Raw genomic sequence first — 26,074 nt, 5'->3', positions numbered from 1 at the left:
TCCGCCACCTCCGTCTGCCGCCGGAGAGCTTCCAGGAGCTGAGGGTCCACCGGGGCCATCCCCAGAGTTCGGTGGTGGTGGGACCGTCCCGCTGGCCTTGGGGGTGTCTACGGTGGCAGGCCTCCGGCGGGCTGTCGGGGACAACAGAGGGTGCCTGGCTGCGTGGGGCGTCAGATGCTGCAGCTGGAGAGAGGGAGAGAGGGAGGGGAAGGCTGTTATTACAGTGCCCTGGCCTGTGGCCCATTCTCCCCGCCCCCTCTTGGGTGCTGGGTCTCCATCCCCATCAGTGGGTTTGATGTCACTGTTGGCTGTCGCCATGGCATTGTCCCCCCCGCCCCCGGGGTCAAGACTGAGTTCTGTCCATGGGTACGGGTGCTGATGGGTGCTGATGGCCGTGCTGCCGTCCTGGGACTGTACTGTGGCTGGGCATTCGTGGGTTGGGGTCTTCTGGGGGTGTTTGAGGCTCTCGGTCATGTCTGGTGCCCCCGCCCTGTGGCCCATGGGTGTGTGCTCTGTGGGGTATGTACCTGACCATCCACTGCCGCGGTTGGGGGAATCCCGGTGGGTGGATGCCCGGCTGGTGCTCCAGGAGGGAAGGTCAATGAGGAGCCCCCACTCCTCGCTGCTGGACCCCTCCTCCGCTGTCCCGAGGGGGGGCTCCTCAGGTGGGCCCCACGGTGCGGGGCTGGCCTCCGGGCTGGCCTCTGGCTCCGAGGCCTGCTGGGGCTCGTCAGCCATGGTGTCAAGGGTGGCCGGGGTGGAGGAGGTGTCCCGGGGGCCCAGGATGGCCCTGAGCTCCCTGTAATAGGGGCAAGTGGTGGGGGCAGCTCCAGACCGGCTGGCCGAGTCCTGGGCCTGGGCATAACCCTGCCGCAGCTCCTTCAACTTACTCCGGATGTGGTCCGGAGTGCGGGCAGGGTGACCCCAGGCGGCCAGGCCCTCGGCCAGTCCGGCGAATGCTTCTGCATTCCGCCGCTTGCTCCCCATCACGTGGAGCACCTCCTCCTCGCCCCAGAGCCCCAGCAGGTCTTGGAGCTCGGCCTCCAACCAGGAAGGGCCCCACATCCTTTTGGCCCCCTGCCTGGCTGCTGGGGGTGCCTGGGTCCCCTCAAGAGGGGAGCCCTGGGGGTGCTCGGGGGGCTGGCTTGAGGCCATGGAAGAAGGCAGCGGGGATCGGGGCCTCTGAGAAGCGTGCAGGGCTAGCACATGCCTGTGCTGCTGCCTGCATGCTCTCAGCTTCCTGCAACAGGAAATCCGGGTCCGTGGTGCCTTTAAGGCTGCTGCGCGTGGGGACCACAGAGCCCCGCAGGGGCTGGATAGAGTGTCTCTCAACCCCTCAGCTGATTGCCACCATGGAGGACCTCGCAATTTCAAAGTAGCGGGACGCAGATCATCTACACACACCCTACTTCGACGTTTAACGTCGAAGTAGGGTGCTATAGCAACTTCGATGTCTCGCCGCCTAACGTCAATTTCAATGTCGAAATAGCACCCGGTGCATCTACATGCACCGGGTGCTATTTCAACGTTGTGCTGGCTACTTCGAAGTAGCTGGCTAGTGTAGACGCACCCATAATGTAGAGCTGGAGAAACTGGACTTTGCTCCCTCAGCAGTATCCTACTATCTTGTGTCTACCCAAACTAAGTAGTCTGGTATTTTCTGGATCTCTGGAAGTATCTTGTAGTGAGGAGGATGAAAGAGGTTTTAAGCAAGTTGCTTGTGTTAGTGAGTAATGTCACCACCTAAACATCTTCTGCCTTTTGACAGCAGTCTGTCAAAGCAGCATGTCAGAGGGTGAGCTTGTCTTTAAGGTGTTTGGGGATCAGTCTCTCCTACGCCAGATTTAATCTGGCTCCCAGGAGATAGGAATGCAGAGTCCAAGATGAAGTGGCAGTCACACTGTATGAGAAGCCCGTAATTCAGTCCAGTCTGGTGTAGAAGACTATGTTTCCATTAGATTTTATTAAATGCCAAAAAGGGTGGACTTGGAAAGCTAATTCACCTCAGGCAGCAAAGCACAAAAACTCCTGTGTCAATACACTGTGTCCATCTGCTCCTGGTTTACACAACCAAGAATTGCATTACCCTTTTGTGCCATAGCATTGCTCTGGGAGTGCACCTTGAATTGCTTGTCCATTGTGACCCCTCAAATCCTTATAATAGTCACTGCTTTTGAGAATATAGTTTCCCCCGCTCTGTGGCCTGCATTCCTTGCTCATGATATGTTCCAAACACACACAACTTTGCCTGTAGTTTTAACTTGTTTTTCCTGCCCCTCATCTCTCTCTCAGGGGACACTGAATATGGCAGAGTCTCTTTCCCTTAGGTTGATTGTCTGATAACTGCTACCAAGGCTTTTTAATACACCTAAGGCGACCGTCTGTCCTGTTTTTTGGCCAGGATAATACCATATTTCAGGTGTCAGGAAAGTATTCCGACTTATTTTAACAAAAGGGTTAATTGTCCCATATTCACACCCTTGCTGAGCTGTCCTCCCCACAGGTCAGCACAGCTGCACCTGCAATTACCAGGTAAGGGCCAGAGAGCACATGGATCATGTATTGACTGCCCAGATGTGCAGGCAGCAGCAGAATAGGGAGCCAACCAGGGCCATGCCGTACGTAAGGCAGAGAATGTTGGGGCTGAGGGTAGTGTGTGCCCCCCCCCGTCCTTTTTAAGATGTTAAGGGGATCTGGTGCCTTAGGCAGCTGCCCCTCCAGCCAGGGAGAACTTCCCCACCCCCTGCCACAGCAGGGCTACGTCTACACGTGCACCCAACTTCGAAATAGCTTATTTCGATGTTGAGACATCGAAATAGGCTATTTCGACGAATAACGTCTACACGTCCTCCAGGGCTGGCAACGTCGATGTTCAACTTCGACATTGCTCAGCCCAACATCGAAATAGGCACAGCGAGGGAACGTCTACACGCCAAAGTAGCACACATCGAAATAAGGGAGCCAGGCACAGCTGCAGACAGGGTCACGGGGCGGACTCAACAGCAAGTCGCTCCCTTAAAGGGCCCCTCCCAGACACACTTTCATTAAACAGTGCAAGATACACAGAGCCAACAACTAGTTGCAGACCCTGTATATGCAGCACGGACCCCCAGCTGCAGCAGCAGCAGCCAGAAGCCCTGGGCTAAGGGCTGCTGCCCACGGTGACCACAGAGCCCCGCAAGGGCTGGAGAGAGAGTATCTCTCAACCCCCCAGCTGATGGCCGCCATGGAGGACCCCGCTATTTCGATGTTGCGGGACGCGGATCGTCTACACGTCCCTACTTCGATGTTGAACGTCGAAGTAGGGCGCTATTCCCATCCGCTCATGGGGTTAGCGACTTCGACGTCTCGCCGCCTAACATCGATTTCAACTTCGAAATAGCGCCCAACACGTGTAGACGTGACGGGCGCTATTTCGAAGTTACTGCCGCTACTTCGAAGTAGCGTGCACGTGTAGACGCAGCCCAGGGCTGCAGCCCAGTTCCAGATTCCCCACAGCTTGAGGCAGCTGTGAGCCTCACCCACAGGGCTGCAGCCCTGTTCCCAGCTCCCCAGTGGCTTGGGGATGCTGGGAGCCTCATCTGTGGGGCTGCAGGCCCTTTCCTGGCTCCCTGCAGCCTGGGAAGAAGTTGGGAGTCTCCCATTCTGGGATCTTTGATTTCACACCCAGCTGGTTCCCTTCCCTCCACCTCCAGCCCCACTCACACTGTCACGGAGTGTGGGACATCATAGGGCCCTGCACCCTCATCTACAGTCAGATGTGATTCTCAGCCAGCAGGGAGAACAGAAACTTTTATTTGTGGGCAAGGGTACAACATAAAACAGACTTGTCAGCCCAGGAACTAAGGATAATCAATACAATCCACCTCGGAGCGAGGGGACCCAGGGCTAGGACCCTCCCTATGCCCCAAGCTAGTCCAGACTGACCCACATGCCCAGCAGCCTCCCTTTCCCCCTTTGGCCTGCCCTCCTCTCTCTCTGTTCTCTTTCCTCCCTGCTCACATTAGAAATGACTTGGGCCATTATTTGCTATTGTCTACAGGGGAGGCTGCTAGGACAGCCTCAGTTAGGGAGAGTCACATCCAAAATTCCTGCCACTATCTAGGTACATGGTGCAGTGCATGGGGAAACTGAGGTGCGCACACACAGGGGCTACAATAGGCCAGTAAAATATAGTCTACAAGAAGCATCACACACCAGAGGATGGCAAGAGGAAGACAAGGAAGGAGCAGCAACCATTTACTTGTAAATATGCATTTTAAATATTTTTAGCTAACAGTAGTTACAAAAAGGTAGTATGTCTTTTTAATGGGTGCTCCAGTTGTTTTGAACATTTGTGCTGCATAGGTCTGATAGATTTCCATTAAACTCACTGAAGTCCAAGCAATTTTACTAGGTGTCCTGTATTTGACATAGAGAAATATGCTTACCCTATCTAGAAAATGAGTTCAAGACTTGCCCTTCCCACACTATCAGTTCTTGTCTCTGTCCAAGGTTCTAGAAGATCTAAATCAGGACCAGGACCTATGGCTCATGGACTGGAGTCGGCCTGCAGCATGCCTGAATCTGGCCCTCGAGGTTCCATCACCCCTCCAACAGCGTGAGCCAGACAGGAGAGTGGCACCAGAGATGGAGCACCAGTGCTGGTTGCTGATGCCACTGTGGGGTGGCAGGAGCCCTGACCTTTGCAGGTCTCACAAGCTGGGGTTTGAGCAGGTTCACAGGCTCCGCCTAGTGGCGGGAGTCAGTGTGTGCTACCGACAAGTGCTCCATGCCGGCACTGTGTCCCGTCGCGCCCCATGGCTGAATCTCAGCACAGCAATGAGGAGCAAGGTGTCTTCCCCTATTCCCAAGCTACACCAGCTAGATGCCCACCCCTACCCCCTTCCTTGCAGCTCCCCAAACCCCTCAAGCCCAGACCCCCCATTCCCACCCTTAGCCTGTTCCTGCTCCTCTTTCCAAGCTCCACCCCCAGTCCACTCCTGTAGTTTTCCTCTAACCCAGACCTTGTACCCCACCCTCAGTCCCCTTCTGCACCCTACTTCCTGCCCAGATCCCACCTCCCAGCTCATTCCTGCATGCTAACTCCCACCAAAAGGAGATTGTTTGCATCTGTGAGCAGGTTATAATATGTTCTGAACTCCCACTAAGTCAAGTTAAGAAAAGAGAAGGTTGCCAGAGTAGAGGGGGCCAGGAAAAAGATATCCATCATGACTTGAAGTGTTCCATGTGCTCTTTTGGCAGCTCTGTGCTAAAACATACCATTGGATTATCCTGGCCTCTTTTGTGACTAATGTGCATTTCTTTGACATCTCTAAAACTTTCCTCCTCAACATAATGACTTGGACTGAGGCACGGCTGAGGCTTGTTGAGGTCAGGGATACCAAATAAGGATCTGAATGGTGGCATTTGTGGGGAGTGCTCTTGGAACAAAGGGGGAGATCACACAATTAGGGCTAATGAGGTCGCTACTTCTGAATTCGGAGCTCCTGGAGTTTATGAAATGTAGGGAGCTGGTGCAAATTATCTAGAACTTTAACTTGACATTGTATATTGCTGAGCTTCTTCTAACATGTCATTTTTTTATAGTTAACACAACCATGTGTGTGGTTTTCTTCCCCTCATTTGGCTTTAAGAACATCCCTCAGCAGTTCTCATTCTTCATGGCCATGATAGACTCCAGTTCATGGAGTGAGAATGTTTGTCTAGCAGGATGTGAGTTCAGAGTTTTGTGCTCCCCTGTCATTAGCTAATGACATCACTACCATCTAAATCAGTGCAAAAAATCCAGCTGTGTAATGCTTTTGGTGTTAGGGATATCCGGGAGGCATTCAGATAGCAGATGTGATGGTAGCTATATACATACCCTGAATATAGCAATGTCTCTCTCTCTCTCTTTTACTCACTACTTACTTAGATAAAGTGCTCGTTGGAGTTCCTAGGAAATTAATATTCTACTTGCAGCAGCTGAACCAGGGCATTGTAAAGAAACTCTTTTTTTTTTTGTTAGTTTCTACACTATTGTGGACACTATTGGTAGGTAGCATGTATATTTTAGTTTGTGTTTAGGGAGTCAAGTTGCAAAATTTGGATCACAGACAGCTCTCAACCACTGTATGGCCTGTGGGGGTTCAGATCAGGGATTCAACCTATTTTAAAGAGAAGGACCTATGTAATTGCTTCTGTGGAATTCAAATATCACTGAAGTTAAGGATTGTTGAGACACAGGGGTTGGGTCCAGGCCTACAATTCACATCAAAACACCACACTGACAATGTCACGCAAAAATTAGTTGGGAGCCACATACAAGTGAGGGGGAAAAAAAAAAAACCCTCACTGAGGTGGCCACTGAGTGAGACATGCCATTCCTCTCACACTCCAGCACCACAGGCAGGAGAATGGGAGACTGAGATCCAGGGCCTCCCACAGGCCAGATTAACTCTTCTGGGGACCCAGGGTGGAACCAAATATGGGGATTTTAGGGTTCAGTGCATGGGAGGTGGCTGCTGGGGAGCAAGTGTGGGACCTGGGTGGGAGGGGGTGCAGGAGTGGGATGAGAGTGGGTGTTTGGGGTGTGGGTGGGAGGGAGGGTGCAGAAGTGGGCTGGGGTTGGGGGGATCTGAGTGGGAAGCAAGGGGCATAAGTGGACTGGGGCAACAGTGGGGGGAGTTCAGGAGTGGGCTGGAGATGAGGGGTCTGGACAGGAGGCAGGTGGAATAACAGGGTGAGGGGTTGGGCAGGTGGGAAGGTGGAGGAACAGGCTGAGGGTCTGGGCAGGAGAAGGTGCAGAACAGACTAAGAGTGGGTAGGTTGGGTGGGAGGGAGAATGCAGGCATGAGCTGGGTTGAGGGATCTGTGTGGTATGCAAGGTGCGTAAGTGGGCTGGGGGCAGCTGCGGGGGGACAAGGAGTGGGCTGGAGGCAATGAAGGGCGCAGGAACAGGCTGAGGGTGGGCAATTTGGGTGGGAGGGGGCTGCAGGAGCATTGTGTGGGTCTGGGCAGGAGCAGACTGAGGGTGGGGGCATTTACATCTGCATGTCACTGCCACTGCAGTTGCCCTCTCCTCAGCTAGTGAAACAGCAGTGGTGAGAGAAAAGCCTCTCCAGGGAGTTTTTTCACACACTGCTGCCAGGCTCTGTCCCTCTTTGCCCACCGGTGGCTCTGAATTCCAGCCAATCAGAATGGAGGGAGGAAGCCTCTCTGCAGGCAGAGCTACACTGCTGTTCCCCTAGCTGGGGGAGGGAGAGGAGGAGTGGCAGCAGTGGTGTGCAGAGCTGTATCCTCCCCCCGCCGCCTCACCTGGCAGATCATGTGGGCCAGATCCAGCCTCATCTTGCCTGTGAGGCTCAAGGCTCCCTACCTCCCAACTCCCCACAGGCCGGATGCTGGCAAGAGGAGCTCTGAGCAAGCTGCAGTCAGGATCCAAACTGTGGGTCAGTGGTTCACCATGCTGGGCTAAGTCATTGTTCTCTCTAGGACTGCTGGCCCCAGTTAGCTGTGCAGGGGAAAGAATAGCTCTCCCCCTATTTGAAAAATTATGTGGAAGCAAGCCACTCACAATAGCAATCCCTGAGCTGCTCGTGCTTTGGGAAGTATAGAGACTGGTTCCTCCCGCACCCCTACAGCAGCAGGATGATGCAAAGGGAATGGAAAGAGATGAGGTGATGGCCACAGAGAGTGAGTGGGTTGGAGGGTATGTGGTTCACTCCAATGTCTGGAGCAGATTGCATTCCCTTTGTGTCCAAACTGTAGCCTTTAAGGCACCATGTCAATGGTGTGGATCTGCATTACTCCTTATCCAGACTTGGCTTAAAAGTCACCACTTAACCTTGAGTTTTGACAAGACTTTAGCTACCTGAACTGGAAAAACAGAAGGGTCTCCCACCCCATCACTCTCATTGGGGGCGAAATCGTGAAGGCATTAGTCATTCTTTCTCTCAGACCCTCTCCCTTGGAAGTCAGGACAAAGTAGTTTAAAGACTGAACAGAATCCAAGTTTAAGCACCTCTTGGCTACGTCTACACGTGAAGCCAACATCGAAATAGCTTATTTTGATGTAGCAACATCGAAGTAGGCTATTTCGATGAGTAACGTCTACACGTCCTCCAGGGCTGGCAACGTCGATGTTCAACTTTGACGTTGCGCGGCACCACATCGAAATAGGCGCTGCGAGGGAACGTCTACACGCCAAAGTAGCACACATCGAAATAAGGGTGCCAGGCACAGCTGCAGACAGGGTCACAGGGCGGACTCAACAGCCAGCCGCTCCCTTAAAGGGCCCCTCCCAGACACAGTTGCACTAAACAACACAAGATACACAGAGCCGACAATGAGTTGCAGACCCTGTGCATGCAGCATGAATCCCACACTGCAGCAGCAGCAGCCAGAAGCCCTGGGCTAAGGGCTGCTGCACATGGTGACCATAGAGCCCCGCACGGGCTGGAGAAACAGCGTCTCTCAACCCCCCAGCTGATGGCCGCCATGGAGGACCCCACAATTTCGATGTTGCGGGACGCGCAACGACTACACGGTCCCTACTTCGACGTTGAACGTCGAAGTAGGGTGCTATTCCCATCCCTTCATGGGGTTAGCGGCTTCGACGTCTCGCCGCCTAACATCAATGTTAACATCGAAATAGCGCCCGACACGTGTAGCCGTGACGGGCGCTATTTCGAAGTTAGTGCCGCTACTTCGAAGTAGCGTGCACGTGTAGACACGGCTCTTATGAGCCGATAGGTGAAAAGGTCAGTCACATTCAACATCACTTCTTGGTATCTTGGGCAAGATAATGTTTTTCACAATAACTGCAATTTCTAATTTTTTGTAATAAATAAGTCAAATATAATTTGCATGTTATGCATAATCAAATTTACAGATTGAAATTGCTTGAAAATTATGGTCAGTCCATGGTCTTTCAGCCAGACCATATTTATAGTTAGGTTGTTTATATTTTTTGTGTGTTTGAAGAATTAAGGATTCTAGTAAAACTGAGTATATCAGAGCAGGGGAAGCTAATATATAGCCAAAGTTTGGAAATTACCACACAGAATATGTTGGATTATTTGATAAATATCTGAAGCCCCAACCAGTTGTCTGACCTAAAACAAGTTCCACTAAAATTAAACAGTGTCAGATCATGATCATACTCATTGTCTGAATAAATTTCCTACCTACAATACTAACTATGGAACACTCTTTCCACCATCTAGTAATTGAGTTCCATGACTGTAGCGACACCTACTGGTACAATAATATTTATAATATTTTACATAATATAACCAACTTAGTAACCTTAGTATACAGAAAAAGTTACTAGGGCAAAACACTTACTACTTAAAAAGTAAATAATATTTTGTTCTAAATTAAATGCATTAACATACAAATTAATTACTTGAGAAAGTTTGACATTAAACATACCATTGCAATACTGCCTGTATTTTAGGGGGGAAAAAGAATAAACATATCTGCTTAATTCTGTAGGGTAATTGTTAATTTCACATAGGCTAGCCAAGGCAAATGCAGTGATCTTGCAGCTAAAGGGTGTATCTAAGCGGGGATAAAAGATGTGCAGTCTGAATCCTGCAAGCTCAAGTCAGGTGAATTGGGCCAGCTGCAGCCAATAGATTATGCATGGGGCTGGGAGGCCCTGGCCAAATGGGGTCATTGGAAAAATGGGCACCCTTCCTCCAGCGTACAAATCTCCATGCTCCCCAGTACAGCTACCCAGTAGTACTGCTGGGCTTGGAGAGGAATAGTGGAGCCAGACTTGGAGCCAGAGAAGAATAGCCAGGCCAGAGTCTCTCCCAGCATGCTGGGATTTTGCCAGCAGTAGCTGCCTAAAAAGATGCATGGCTGGGGCAGAGATGGTGAGTTATATGGGCTTGAGGTGCTCGAGCACCATGAATATTCAAGGTCAGGGGCTCAGCTCCAGCAGTGTTAACTACAACACAGCTTAAGTGTCACATAGCAATTTAAAGACTAACAAAATAATTTATTAGGTGATGAGCTTTCGTGGGACAGACCCACCTCTTCAGATCTAGCCTTACGAGAACAGACTCAATATATAAAGTACAGACGTCAAAAAATTGTGATCCATCTGCATGTGGAATATTAGTGTAGAGAGCTTCTACATCCATGGTGGCAAGGATGGTGTTGTCAGGAAGTTTTCTGATGTTTTATGATTTCCAAGTGCTCCAAAATAGGCCCAAAAAAGCCCAACAGAACACTACTCATTATTACCTACAGCCTCCAACTCAAACCACTGAAATGCATCATTAAATACCTACAAACCGTCCTAAATCATGATACCACACTCCAGAAGGCCCTAAGTGACAGGCTTTTTCTCTCCTACAGACAACCTCCTAACCTTATGATGATTCTTCTCACTAGCAACCACAGGCTATACCACAATAATACTAATCCTAGAACTTTTCCATGCAACAGGCCCTGTTGCCAACTTTGTTCATATATCTATTCTGGAGATACCATCACTGCACCTAATCACGTTTATCACAGAATCAGGGGCACATTCTCCTGTTCCTCAACTAACGTCATATATGCCATCATTTGCCAGTAATGCCCACACAATATGTATATTGGGCAAACTGCAAACGCTCTTTGCCAAAGAATGAATGGACATAGAGCAAACTTAAAAAATCTCCAAATACGCAAACCTGTCAGCCAGCAGTTTAATGGAGTGGGCCATTCTGTTGAAGACCTGAGAGTCTGTGTTCTGGAGAAAAGAGACTTTAGCAACCATCTACAGAAAGAATGTTCAGAACCAACATTCATATTCAAATTCAACATATTAATATGTGGTTTGAACAGGGACAATAATTACCTGGCCCATTATAAGGATTCTTTTGCATACTTTGGTGTTTGACCTAACATTTAACGTCCCCACGCCACACCCCACTGTTTCTGCTCTTCCATCTGATTTGCCAACCTTGATAACAATTCTTCTGATTTGTCAACCTTGATAATGATTTTTGAACCTCTGTGCTTTATATATTTAGTCTGTTCTGGTAAGGTTATAGATCTGAAGAAGTGGGTCTGTCCCACAAAAGCTCATCTCCTAATAAATTATTTCGTTAGTCTTTAAAGTGCTACATGACTGCTTTTTTTTGATAGAATACAGACTAACACGGCTACCTCTCTGTTCCTATTCAACAGCCTAAGTGTGACTGTGATGTATGTGAAAGCAGCACAGCCTTTGCTGCAGAAATGTTATAAACAGAGGTAGGGTGATTAACATAACAAAAGGCTTGTCATTAAAGTGAACAAAGGTTCATTAATGTCAGAGGGGGAGCAGATAGTCTGTGTCTTCAAAAACAACAAGAAGTCCTGTGACACCTTATTGACTAACAGATATTTTGGACCATAAGTTTTCATGGGCAAAGACCCACATCAGATCTTTAACCACAAAAGCTTATGCTCCAAAATATCTGTTAGTTTATAAGGTGCCACAGGACTTCTTGTTGTTTTTTAAGGATCATTAGATTATCCCAAAAGAATGGTCAGGTGCTCCAGTCAAAAGATAATACACAAAAGGTGGGCTAACAAGAGTTTTGGAATGGGGTTTAGAGGAAGTGTTTGCAGGGCATTACCAAAGCTTGGTGGAATGAGGATAATCAAATGGGCCATGATAATCGTGTGTACAGATTATACTGTAAGGAGAGAACAGGTCATGCTGTGGGGGAGTGGAACCAGATGTGAAAGAAAGAATAGAATCAACTGAAATAAAACATATTAAACAAACCAAACCTGGGTACCTCTGCCCCCCAGGAAGGGATGCAGAGATAAAATTTTCTTGACACCTTAAATGTCTGCTTCTTGAAGCAGCTGGTTCTAGAACCCTGAAAAGGAGAAGCAGTTCCTGATTTAGTCCTAAGAAGTGAAACTGTACAACATCTCCATCATTCAGATGTATGCATCCACATCAGAGAGTATGGAGGACGACATCAAGCTATTTTTTACCCTCAGAAAAAGGTAATAGTAAAAGGTGCTCTTACAGAGAAAACGTAGCAGAAGAGGGGTTCTAAAAGCACTGAGTGCACCAGAACTTGGTGGTTCTGCAGTGCTGGACAATCAGGTAGCACAGGGGCTTCCCAAGGGACACTAAAAATCTCAATGAATTGCAGAGATCATCTCCATGGTAATCCATGGAAAGGAGCATATGGGAGGGTGGGGTTGCATTATGGATTAGTTAATGACGTGGTAGGGGCATGTTTGGTGGGTCTGTAAAATGTGGTCTGTGACCTGTGGAGAGACTGTGTGTAGGGTTAGGTTCTGTTTCAGTAAGGTGCTTAAGCATATGCCTTTATTAAAGCACATGATTAGGCCCACTGAAGTTAAAGGTTTCACTCAATCCTTGAGTATCTTGCTGAAGTGAGACCCTAGTGAGACCCAGCTGGTACATTATTTCTTCATTGTGAACATGCCCAAGACTCTCAATTTTGACTAGAAGAGAGAAGTAGTTCCTCCAACCACTTCATTGATGCTTGAAAAACACAGTTGTATTTGGACTGTGCTTAAGGAATGAGATTTTTTAACTCTCAGTTGTCCATATATATTCTGACATCAGCAGAGTTGAATTTGGCCCAGATATTCCCAGGAGGAGATTATAGGGGGAGGGTCTGTTTTGTTTTTAAAAAAGCCTAATTTGCTGACTCCAAGCAGTCAGCTTTCACTATTGTTTACACAGGAATAGAACTGAAGAAAAGGAATTGTTAATGTGCTACCTTTTTAAAATGTGTCATTATTAGATTTCATAAGAACATGAAACCAGATATTTAGAAATTAAAAATGTTCTCTTTAATTTTAGTTGAGGCTTTCCAGACTGTAAACCAATATTCTTAATCCCCTACCAAGAGGGGAGGCATGACGGTAGCCTTGCCAACTGCATTAGGAATGGAGAAACAAGACTAAGAAATTTAGAGCTCGTTCTAATTTAATGAAGAAATATATGCTGATGTACCTATAGTACTTATACATGAATGTGGAGCTCTTGGAATAGTCTTAACATCCCTTTTAAAATGAAATAAGTTCTGGGGCATCTGAAGTAGCTATATTGATTGATTTTTTGTTTAGTGTCTTCATAAAATTTAGCTCAAATGAGTAGCACAAAAAAGTCAACATAACATATTAGAGAAGCCTGTTAAACTGAACAGAGCTACCTTTAAAATGGATTATTTATGCTTGTCTTGGAATGAAGCACGAATTAGTCTGGACATACGCTCCTTAACTGTAGTTGTGTAGGAAGTTTTGGGGCTGTGTGCTTGGGTGCTGTCAATTTACCTTTAGCTGAGCTGTCCCAGAGATGAGAATCTGTGTTGTTCTGCTGTGGGGCTGTTACCCCAACACAGTGCCTGGGCTGAGGGAGACTAGAGCTTCTGGCTCAGCAGGACAGGGTGAGGGGATGCCATAGACAGCAGGTTGGCACACTCAGTGGCATGGCCAGCGCACTGGGTCACAGCCCCAAGGGAAATCCTATGATCCATCACTTCACAGACAGGGTCTTAGTGACATACAGAGAAGATGAAAGAGGTAGCTTCAGTGGGGGTCCTAGTATGTGTTCCTATATTTGGAGAGTAAGATTTGAAGGGATCATTACATCATCTAATTTTATCTTCTATACATCAGGATCCATTCCATTTCACCCAGTTGCCCCTGTATTGAGACCAATAACTTGTCTGGCTGAAATATACTTTCCAGAAAGAAATCCAGTGTTGAAAACACCTGAACTACATATATGCTACAGCAGTCTCTTCCAAAAAAAAAACAAACACTTTTGAAAGAGTGTGTACACACACACAAAAAAGCAGATCAAAAAACCGATCTGGTCTTTTGATAGTGAGCATCCACACAGCTCCTGCTCTTTCAAAAGAATGGGCTGGGGAAAGAATATGCTGGGGATTGAAAAATCATGAGGTGCTCTTTTGAAAAAAGGGGCCCCAGGGTGTCTATACACTTTTTTTTCCTAATGATCCTTTCAGAAAAAGGCACTGTTCCTCATCTGGGAGAGGAAGAGGGATGCCAGAAAAAGAGCTGTGTTCTTTCAATTTCAGATGGAAAGAGCACAATTTGTGTGTAGACACTCTGCAGGTTCTTTTGGAGAAGTCTCCCCACTAACCCCCTTTTTTTTTTTAATAAGAACTTGATAGTGTAGATGCAGGCCAAAAGATGGAGAATCCACAACTTCCTTAGACAGGTTGTCCCCAGGGTTAATCACTCACACTGTTCATTTCTGTTTTGAATTTGTCTGGCTTTACCTTTGCCCATTGGAAACATGAGTCATTATCTTCTTTGTTCTATCATTTAAATAACAGCACTGATAAACACAGGGTTTGATGTTTTGATCAATGTATTAGTTCAATTATTCTTAATCACTCTAGGGTTTGTCTCTGCTTGATGAGAGGTCCTTTGTAAATATAAAGCATTATTACTATTAGTTCCTCTCCTTTGATGCTGTTGAAAGAGATGTCATCTGGTTTGATCTGAGGAAGCCACATACTGGTGCCAGATATTGTGGAGTTATCAGTTTCTAGATTTATGGTCAGGTTTAATACTGGTGAAAGAGTCAACTTCCATTGACTGCAATGGGTATTCCAGTTACTCATGCCAGGGCTGACTTTGATATATGTTTATTAGATGAGTCAAATGTAGAATATTTTTGCATCCCTTCAGTCAGCCTCTACTCTTCACAGACAGAGATTGTGACTACTATTTCTGTGCCTGGCATCAGGTAAGCTGTTAAATCCAGTCCTGATAATTTATTTTGTGTATTCCATTCCCACTCTTCAGCTGGAAATGTTACCAATATTTTATCATATTGTAATTTTAAAATGGTAAATGTCAATAGCTTCCTTGTGCTATAAGACTTTCTCTACAGGGAATTAGGGAAATGTTAATGTTAAATGTTAATATAATAATATTTCTGACTATAAGAAGAGGTAGGATGAACACTCCACTATGTTTGAGCCATGCTGGATGCCTGCTTAAATAGAGAAGCTCATCTGGATTGGCTGCCTTTCCCATTTTATGATTCCATAAGAGATGTAGTGAATTCCATTGATGAGCGTTTACCTGTAGTGCATGCTGCTTCTTATCTGACAATCCTGGTAAATGTAATTCTTAAATTGCTTAATGTTTCTGGGGTGTTCAGCTGATGTATTCATGATTTTGAAGAGAAACTGACTCTGAGATCTGTCCCAGATCCTAGTTTATTGAGCCATCTGCCAAATTAATTTGAAGTATCTACATTTCTGTGTTTGTTCTGTTTGAGCTTCTATGCTGAAGTCTATCAGATTTATTATTTTTCTCATTGGAGAAACACTTACTGAGCTTTAACAGATGTTCAAATTCTTTAATTTCTAGCGTTTGCAAGTGCCCTCTGCTCTTAATGAGTTCCTTCAGTACTCAGGATTACAGGACTTTTATGTTCTCTCAGAAAATTTGATTTTCAAATCTCCCATCAGGAGTGAAAAATCACTTACCCCCTGTGACTAATGCTGAATTTTTATGGAAGACACTCTTCTTGTAAGCTATGTGTAAGTAGTATTCCCATATTTAGTACTTGCTTCTTTAGCTGACTGCTGATACCTAGATGTTAGTGAGTAGGCAAAACTGATACATGAAGTTATTTTTCAGATTTATCTGTAGCAGACCTGGGGAGGAGGGAGACAGCGATCCAATATCTCACCCCCAAACACCTCATCCCCAGCCCCACACTGCACGCCCAGCCAGAACCCTCTTCCCTCCAAGCCAGTGTGTCCTTCCACACTCCAAAGCCCTGGGCCCCACACCCGCCACAGATCATCCATGTGTAGAATGAATTTTGTTATATGCACCAATATCGAGGTGATGTGTTGCAATGGCATGTACAGCTATGGATGTGCTTGCTTGCAACTAACCCCTTCTTGCTCTATGGGCTTCTCATCTGCTTTCTGTTTGTGTGACAAGGACTGGTGAGTGGATAAAGAGAAAGCCCTCTAACAGCAGATTGACAGTAACTACAGAGATCTGCAAATGAGGGTAAAGGAGTTGAGGGTAAAGGTGGTGTACTCTTCAATCCTGTTGGTACGGGGACCTAAGCTGACATATGCCTTCTGGGGGTGAATGCTGCAAGTATGGAGTCACTAGGAGGAACTCAAATTCCTTGACCATTGCATGCTGTTGCAGGAAGGATTGTAAACAGAGATAAGATCTGTCTATCAAGGAAAAGAGAAGAGCATCTCTGGGTACAAACTGAGTAACTGAGTGGGGAAGGCTTTAAACTAGGTTCAGGGGATGAAACCCCAGATTTAAGTCCAAAACACAGAGACCAAGGAGAATGGTCAGAATCTGTGGGGAGCATGTGCCATTACAGCAGGGATAAGTATCAGAGAGGTAGCTGTGTTAGTCTGTAGCTTCGAGAACAATAAGTCTTGTTGCACCTTATAGACTAACAGATATTTTGGAGCATAAGCTTTTGTGGGCAAAGACCCACTTCATCAGATGCATGAGTCGGGGGACCCCAGCAGGGATAAGGGAGAGACAAAAGGGAACAGTATGTTACATGTCTGTATATTTGCCCAAGATGTATGGGAAATAAGCAATAACTCAAAATGGTAGCTAATGAATACAATGATGGCAATGGTATCACAGACTTGATGGGAGGATATGCATGACTGGTCTATTGGTGTAGAAGGGTACAGCTTTCTCAGGCTGGACACGCAGGAAAAAGGGAGGAGATTTCTTATTTATTAAAAATGTTTCTACTTATACTGAAGTTAAGATGGAGGTAGGAGACCGAGTTGCTGAAAGTCTCTGAATAAGAATAAAAAGGGAGAAAACAAGGGTGATGTGAGGGTAATGTTATGGTAGTGGTTTACTACAGATCACCTAACCAGGAAGAAGAGGTAGATGAGGCAGTTCTGGGGGCATTTGATCATTAGAAACATAGCTGGGTTTGTGATGACCAAGAGAACTGCATGGTGACCTGTCAGTCTTGTGAGAAGGCTGTGAATCTCTTGAGATGTCTCAATAGACTTCCATATAGTGCTGGGGAGGAGGCAGTGGTCATGGTATACATAGGTACCAATGACATCAGGAAGAATACTAGAAAGGTCCTGAAGGCCAAAGTTAGGCTGTTAGGTCCTGAAGTCCATGGTGGCATTCTTTGAAATGCTTGTCATTCCGTGTGCCAGGTTAGACAAGCAGAACTGTCAAATTGCAATGTGTGAATGAGATGATAGTATATGGAGGAGGAGTAGATTTATTAGGAACAGGGGAAACTTTTGGGGAAGGGGCAGACTATAAAGGATGCATGGGCTCCATCTAAACCAAAATTGAACAAGACTGCTGGCACTTAGCACTAAAGAGGCCATAAAGCCAGAGATGAAAGTAAGGTGGTGTTCCCCAGTGTGCTGCTCCAGCAAGAGGGAGCCAGCCAGCTGGAGCACTTGGTCACAGGAGGAGGAGGGCATGCTTCCAGCAGGGCTCTCTGGCAGGCTGCTGCACTAAGCATTAGGAAGCCAGGCAGATTAGAGGAGCCAGATGGGTATGTGCTCCCTGACCAGACCAAGAGTTCTTGGCCCACTCCTGCAGCATGACTTTTAGGGAGGGCAAAGGGGAGTGGCCTGAACCTCCCCCGACCTCAAAGATTCTTACTGGGACACAGTTTGCTGTTTCCCTTCCTGTCAGGTGCATGCAGTCCTCTAATTTTGCCCACTTGAGAAAAATGGTTTTTAAGAAGCAGGACATCTGTCCCATGACAAAGCTCCTTGTATACCGTGCAGTGGTTGTTCCAACACTACTGTACACATGTGAAACCAGGACAACATACAAGCATCATTTGAAGGCACTTGAACAAAATCATCAATGCTGCCTCAGGAGAATCCTAAATACCTCTTGGGAGGATAGGTTCATGAACGCTAGAGTCCTGGAAGAGTCAAACATGACCAGCACTGAAGCCATTATCATTCATCGACAACTTCGTGGTTCGCCACATGGTTCAGATGTCTGATCAGTGCCCCTCAAAACAGATTCTGTTTTCCGAGTTGGAGGAAGGACAGAGGAGCATTGGGGGCCAGTGGAAGGGATATAAAGACATACTGAAGGCACACATGAAAAAGTGCAGCATCAGTGTCAACTCTTGGGAGAACCTTGCCCAAGACAGTCCCCAGTGGAAAATGGCAATCCATGAAGGGTGGCAAACTTTGAGAGTTTCTGCCACAGTGCAAATGAGGAGAGACAGAGAAGAAAAGGTCATCAAAAACTGCCCTGCATCCCTCCAAACAGCTACCAGCACCTGCCCCTTCTGTGATAAGTCCTGTGGCTCCAGAATTGGGCTAATCAGAAATCAATGAACTCACAAATCAGAGGGTGACATGAAGACGTACTTCTTGTTATCAAGTGATGGCCAAGGCGTAGTCCTTTCCCTCCTGGTTGGGATGGGGGCTGAGGAGTGAGTGACCCACACTTTGTGCTTTCCTCTCACTTCCTGAGAGTGTCCAAAGGAAATAGCAAGCAGTATCCTGGTTCGAATTGGGGGGATGGGTCTTCAGCCCTCTTGTCCTTCCTAAATAGTGCACTTGCTCCACTGCTCTGCTCCCTACGTGCACATACTTGAGTCTCCTGCCCTGAGCCGTGACTGCCATGAGTCTCTCCTCACATCTCCAAGCCTGACTTCTGCACCCCTTCACACCTCAGCCCTGTGCCCCCTCCTGATACCCCCAACCCTGATTCCTATATCCCTTCACATCCCAACCCCCTGCCCTGAGCCCCTTCTCACACCCCCATCCCTAACTCCTGAACACTTCCACATGCAGCCATGATGTTACCAGATTTCTACAGTAAACATGAAGCCATTTCTGTAAACACTATTAAGTTTGCATCAGATCTTGTGCCAAGTGGGCCAGGTGAAGTGTCTAATGAAAGCCAGTGATTCACTGAATCTGTTTATATACTTTTATATCTGTCATTATTGTATGTGAAGTTATAGATATTGGCTCTATATCTGCATTAGAAATATTTTCGGGCTAAGGATCACAATGGAAGTCATGGCCTCCTCCCAGCCAGGAAGATGTGCTAAACAAAGACTCAGACTTCAATCCACATCTCAGGAATTTAACTGAGATATGTCATCTAGGAATCTGCCAATGGAAAATGCCCCAACAAGCAACCTGATTGGGTGGTTCTCCATTGAGTATATGCTCAGGAAGAAAGAGCTGCCTTCCACATGACAAGTCTATAAAGATGACCCAGCAGTGGCCATCTTGTCTTTCAGTCCTCAGACCTCTGCTCTCATCCTCCATCTTGGGAGCAGTTTGCAAGAACACCTATGCTATGAACGAAGCCTGTATGGACTGAGGAGCCGTTCCTCAGGCGATGTATTTTCAGAGACTTTCAAGATAACAGCTTTTACCATTGGCTGTTGCCTGTATAATGAGATGTGATTGACTTATGCAATTTGACCACTTTAAAAAACTTCCTTTTTCTTTTTTTTTAAATAAACTTTTAGATTTTAGATTCAAAATATTGGCACAGTGTGCTGTTTTGGGTAAGAGCTAAGTATATATTGACCTGGGAATGTGGCTGGTCTCTTTGGGGGCTGGAAGAATCTGTGTGGATTTGGTAAAATAGATTTTCATAACCTCTCACCTCCGTTAGGAGGGGAACTGATTTGGGCACTGAGACTGCTAGAGAAACTCTGGGATTTGCTTGTGTAACTTCTGGCTAGCCAGAGGGGCCAGCAGAAAAACATTTGTGGCTAGCTTGATTTGCGTCACTGAGTGGGAAACTGGTCTGGGCTGTAAATGGCCTGGTATTAAGCAATTAGCCCAGTGGGTAGGTTCTCTCATCTGTGTCCCAGAAACCCCCCGAATATTACAACAGCCCCCTGCTGTGAGACCCCATACCCACATGCACCACAACTCCCTGCCCTGATCTTGAATACAACCAGACCCAGCTCAGATCCCTGGGGGACCCAACTTGCTATGCCCTTCCAGCTTGGCTTTTAACCATTGATACCTATTCTGAATACACTTTTTCAAGTAGGTGCAAACCCACCTTATAATAGATTTGCCTAGGATGTTTCTCTAGTTCCTGAGAAGGTCATGTGAAACAGTATCGAAACCCTTGCTGAAGCTGAGATACCACTCCTTTAATTCTGAGTGTATACATTGTCTGTTCTACCACCCAGGAATCCTTTAGATGCTCTTTGCTTGGAAATGGAAGTCATATTTCTGATGCTCCAAGGAATGGAAACTGCTTATCTAAAACATGTGCTAGGTTTTCAGTATTCTGTGGCAGGAGGCATACAAGTGAGTGAATAGTCAATTGCCCACATGTTTTTTAGGAAAATTATGACACAAGGACTGTACCAGGGAAATCCAAACAAAGCAGTTCCCCCTCAATTGCTGGCGGGGGGAGGGGCATGGAGCAGGTGTTGAGGAAGGAGAGAGAGCATATACAACTGAAAGAAGGCTGAGGTGCCATATTTATGCACTATATAATCGAAGATCAATCATAGTCCTAATTGAACAGCAGAAACTTTTATTTGTCATATGTTGCCTTTTCATTAAACAAGTTATCTGATTAATTGCTTTTGTGTGATTATATCCCTGTGAACAGCACCTGTATACTATGGACTGCTAGAACTTAATCGCACTCATTCATCTTGGGAGAGCTTATTCTAACAACCAATAATTTGCTGCAGAAACTCCCTTGCAAATACATGTTGGTTTAGTATAGAGTGACCACACTGCCCTATGGTAAATATGTGACACCAGCCTCCAGCAATGGGGGCTGCTGTCCTGTGTCAGGGCTCCTCAGCAATGAGGCCTGCTGCCCCATGGTGAGTCAACAGAGATGGGGGCTCTGCAGCCTCCCAATGAGGGGGAGTGGAAGACGGGGGTTCCACAACCTCCTGGTGTGATGGAGGGTGCTGAGAGTAGGGACTTTGCAACCTCCTGGTGGAGGGCAGGGCAAGAAACAAAGCAGCCACTCTATGGAGGAGCTTACCCATGGCAGGAGCTGCCTCCCATAGGCATGGGGTGCCAGGAAATGAGGCAGCCCTGTGGTGGAGCTCACTGGCAGCGGGAGCTGCTACTGTGGCATGTCAGGGAATGGGGCAGCTGCCTCACAGAGCTGCAGTCCTGAGCTGTAGCGTGCCAGGAAACAGGGTAGCTCCTCGGTGGAGGAGCTCCCTGATAGTGAGGGTTGCCACATCGAGGCACAAAGTGCCAGGGAACGGGACAGCTGTTCTGTAGCAGAGCTCCCTGGCAGCAGAGGCTGCTGCTCGGAGCTACCGGGTGTCAGGGAACAGGAGCCCTGCAAAATACGGGACAATTTTCTCATTTTCTTAAAGAAGTCAGGACGCCTGTGAGACAGCTTAATAACGCACCGTCCCAGTAAAAACAGGATGGACGGTCACCCTAGTTTAGTATGGACACTTCTCAACTGAATGTATCCCCACTCCTGAGGGATGAAATGACAGGAAATGGAAACAAAGGAATACAATGTCACTTCACTACAGGATGCCATGTTAACTGCCATGAAACCATAAGCTGCAAAATAGGTCAGCTCCCCTTGTGTTTCTTTCAAATGCAGCCTCTCTCATCCAGGCACCGTACTTTTTTTTTTTTTTTTTCAAAACCAAACTTTGTTAAAAATCCACCTTGTCTTTTTAAATCTTGGGACAGATGCTGTTCTGATGCGTCTCCTAACTTATGTTACACGTGGACTGCCTCTCTTGCAGGATTTCTGAAAAGGTGTCTTTAAACTTAGTGGTCTGCAGCTGGGGTTTGTAAGATCTATGGTCACCTTGGGAGACTACAAAGCAGTTCTTAAAACAGCCTTAATCTGACCAACCAGACTCTCCTTGTAAGTATTCCGCATCTGAATAGTTTATGATATGGTTAATGTGCTTTGTCACTTATTTGGCTACACTGTTTTACCAAGAGCCAGGCCTCCGGTTTTAAACCATCATGTTTGTGTATAAACAAATGCCCTCTTAATTTGCTGCAATTTCAAATACCCTTTTTTTCAGTTATAAATAATTAACATATCTTTTATGAGATTTTTGACTCTGCTCTATCTTAAGGCATATTCTACCCTCCAGGCAATGTATAACCACAAATAACAACAGAGTATGTCCCCAGGGGAGACAGTATTCCTCCCCTCCCCCAAATGCAAATCTGTGCAATACTCTTGCCAAAACATATGCTCCATTAAAGCAAACTAATATTCTATATTTACCAGCATAATAATCCAAAAACTGAATTAATCCCAAACACCAACTTTGACAAAATTCCTACTTTTAGGAATTTTACCTTGTTTTGTCTTCTGATTTGGAAGCATTATTTTTATGCTGGAAATATAGAGGAACATTATTTACCTTCAGTGTATATTTCTATTTGTAATGCTTACACCAACTGTTGTACAGGTTGAAGTTCTCTAATCTGGAACTCTCATCTGGCAACACTGACAACAACTGATTGTGGGTGTAGACAAGTTTCCCATGGTCCCATAAAATGTGTTTACAGCCACCAGTGCTGACTCTCAGTGTTCTGTGCTGTTATTTAGCTGTAATTTACCCCTAAATATCTTCAAAGAACTCAGTAAGTGCTGGAAGTGTTGGTAATGTACAAAACAATATTGACCTTCGGTTGTGTGGCAAATTCTCTTGTTTGGTATCCATTAGGTCCGGAGGGTGCCAGATGAGAGAGGTTCAACCTGTACTATCATTATTTTAAGCTTTTCACATGGGAGGGGATGACAGACTTTTTTTGAGGGGAGAGCAATATATTTATATTAACATAGTAGCTGTTGGCTTGATTCTTTGCTCACATCAGTTCTGCTATAGTGTGCCCCGAATTACCTAGGAGTAAGCAGAATTTGATCTATAAACTTTAAGTATCTGTGCATAAGAGGTCTTGATGTCTTATAAATTTGGTTGAATTTAAAGACAGTATACTAGATATTTGTATTACTGTACATAAATATGAAATAAGTAATGACAATGTTACAAGATTAAAGAATATTTTTTTCAAAATTGTTTCTATATTTTACTTCAACGTAGAGGGGGCGGTGGTCTTACCTCAAGAAGAGAATTTATATCCAACATGAACAAAAACCAAGGAGCCATGTCCCTTTCCCACCAGTTCTCCTCTTCACACTCCTCTTCCCCTCAACATGTATTGGATCTTTAAAAATACATCTAGTAATCCTCTTCTTTGTAGTGGAATGTCCAGGTAGCAGTGTGTCCATATACAAATATGTTAGTTAACTTGAATTCATGAGCAATCAATTAATTGGAGATGGACACTAGTGTAGACAAATATTAGTGCCAAATCAAAGATGCTTTTTGTATGTGTGTGAAATGAACTAATCTGTCCACTATAAAATATGCTAAAACCATTATCTGTTACACACAGGCCATTAAATAGCCATATAAGGCTCTATAAACTGCTTGCAGTGAAGTCAGCATGCATGTGACTTGAATGGGACCAAACTTCAAATTAGAGATCTTGAAGTGGTGTGAACTTCAAGAGGGTTACAAGGAGGAGGGAGAAAAATCGTTCTCCTTGGCCTTTGAGGATAGGATAAGGAGCAATAGGCTTAAACTGCAGCAAGGGGGGGTTAGATTAGACATTAGGAAAAATTTCCTAACCATCAGGGTGGTTAAACAGTGGAATAAATTACCTAGGGAGGTTGTGGAATTGCCATTGCTGGAGATATTTGAGAGCAGTTTAGATAGACACCTACTGGGGATGGTCTACATGGTGCTTGGTCCTGCTGAGAGGGCAAGGAACTGGACTCAGACCTCTTGAGGCCCCTTCCAGTTCTAGTGTTCTATGATTCTATGAAGTATGTCTTACATCATGCAAACTTGTGCTATAGAAACTGTAGTTAAATAGGCTTAGTGCAAGGTAATAAAGCAAGGACTAGGAACCTTTTTTGTTGGAAGATACCGTCCGACAAAACTTCTGTCAACACATAGCGGACCAAACTGCCGAGCGGATCGCAAGAGTGATCCACTCAGTCGACAGGGAGTGTCCGGCCTGCTCGGCTGCTCTCTCAACAAAACGGCCAACTGGAAGCACAGCAGACAGGGCTGCCCAGTGTCCTGGAAGTGCTGTCTGTCAATAGAGGGCCCCCTGAAACATCCAGACCAGCTTTCTGTTGACAGCTCTCTGTCAACAGAGGCTTTATGCCTTGTGGGGAGCAGGATAAGACTGTTGATAAAAGTGCTGTGTTCTGTCAACTTACTGTCTACAGAACACATTGGGAATCTGGATGCTCCTCAGGTTTCGTTGACAAAACACCAGTTTTGTCAACAAAACCTTCTAGTGTAGACATAGCCTCGGAAGTTGTCATGGAGTAGCTACTGTTACATACCTAATACAGTTAATTACCTGATGGGCTTATTTCTGGCCTGCCTTAAGTTTCCTGTAAGTTTATTGACTTCATTGTCTTTAACTTTAGTGGGGTGTCATGGAACGTAAACTGGACAGCTGATTGACTTTACTGAATGAATGGTTTTCCAGTAAGCACTTACTTCCTGTTACTTTGATCTAGTCAAAGTTCACTCAGCTTTAATTGATTCCCATCAGAACACAGGAATAAATGCCAGCACTAGCATCTTTGGAGGATAGTACAAGAATTCTACAGTAGACAGGCATAAGTGTCATTCTCCTAACAGATTGCTTTCGTTTTTACCGGCCCTGCACAGTGAGCAGAACCCTCAATTGAACTGTTCACAATTAACTCAGATTGCTTTCCTAATATATAGGTTGAACCTCTCTAGTCCAGCTCTCTCTCATCTGGCAACATCATTAACCAAGCATGATTTTAGTTAGCTGAATGACCACTTACATTGGGTGTACCCAAGTTTCCCATGGTCCCATAAAGCTTGTTGACAGCCACCAGTCCTGGCTTGCAGTGTTCTGTGCTGTTATTTACCCCAAATGTCTTCTAAGAGCCCAGTAAGCAGTGGAAGTGTTGGTAATGCTGGTAGACAATATTGACCTCCTGTGATCTGGCAAATTCTCTCTTTCAGCATGGGTCCTGAGGGTACCAGACTAGAGAGGTTCAACATGGTGAAGATTCTGATTCCAGAGTAGCTTATTTTGAAATAACACTGCTACACACAAAAATAGCACTTAGTGTCTGTGTGTGGATGCTGTATTTTGAAATAACTATTTCTCAATAGAGCCATTGGATGCACCATGGCTTATTTCAAAATAGGCTCTATTTCCAATCTTAACATTTATTTTGAAATAGTTATTTCAAAATAGGCCCTTTCTTGGAGAATGAGGTTTACCAATTTAAAAATAAGCCAACTGCTATTTCAAAATTATCTCAAAATAGTGGTTGTGTTGTGTAGACTCTAGGATAGTTATTCTGAAGTAGCTGTTATTTCAAAATAACTTTGCTGCATAAATCTGTCCTAATAGTTCTTAAAGGATTTTGGCATTTATCTATTGCCTTGAGATTAAGATGTGCAAGATTGCTGACACTGCAAAATTTGTTGTCATTATCCCTTAACTTCTGTGCAAGGGCAACTATACTCCCTGGAGCACAAGCACCATTCCCAGGGTATAAGTAACTCCAATTGTTCTGTGGCAGTGGTGTTTTGACCCCCATTTGCTGATCAGTGGAGCTGGGCAGCTGCATAGGAGAGCGCATGCTGCATCCTGTAAATCATGGTACATGATACAATGGGTATCAAAGAGCTCCAGCTAGCATTCTGCTTCACTGAAACACAGTGCTTCTTGGCCACAGGTGCTTGGCAACTTTTCAGTGCCCCAATAAGGAGGAATCATTAACAGGCATAGTCTGCTCCTGTGTTTCTGTTCTGCAGGTTGGTTTATGTGAGTAATATTGCAGACCATTATTAGGCAAACAAACAAGCTGTAATTGACTTTTAAATTTTGAGCTGGCACAAATGAAATGTGCTAACTGAAAAATGACTGGGGAACGTATAGAAATCCAGTAGCATATAGAATCATCACGGTGACAAATATAAACTTGTTCATTAATTTAAGTCCTCCCTGATCCCCCCCACACCCCCCCCCAAAAAAAGAGGAAA

General features: G+C 45.8%; 1 long non-coding RNA gene across 1 annotated transcript in view; it reads right to left on the bottom strand.

Moving 5' to 3' along the window:
* Positions 1–26,074, bottom strand: part of LOC142013484 (uncharacterized) — a 68,848-nt gene that overhangs the window by 41,082 nt on the left and 1,692 nt on the right. The gene's annotated exons all lie outside the window — the stretch shown is intronic.

The sequence above is a fragment of the Carettochelys insculpta genome, chromosome 5 (genome assembly GCF_033958435.1).
Source record: "Carettochelys insculpta isolate YL-2023 chromosome 5, ASM3395843v1, whole genome shotgun sequence".
Taxonomy (NCBI): Eukaryota; Metazoa; Chordata; order Testudines; family Carettochelyidae; genus Carettochelys; species Carettochelys insculpta.
This window is presented reverse-complemented; position numbering and strand designations above follow the sequence as displayed.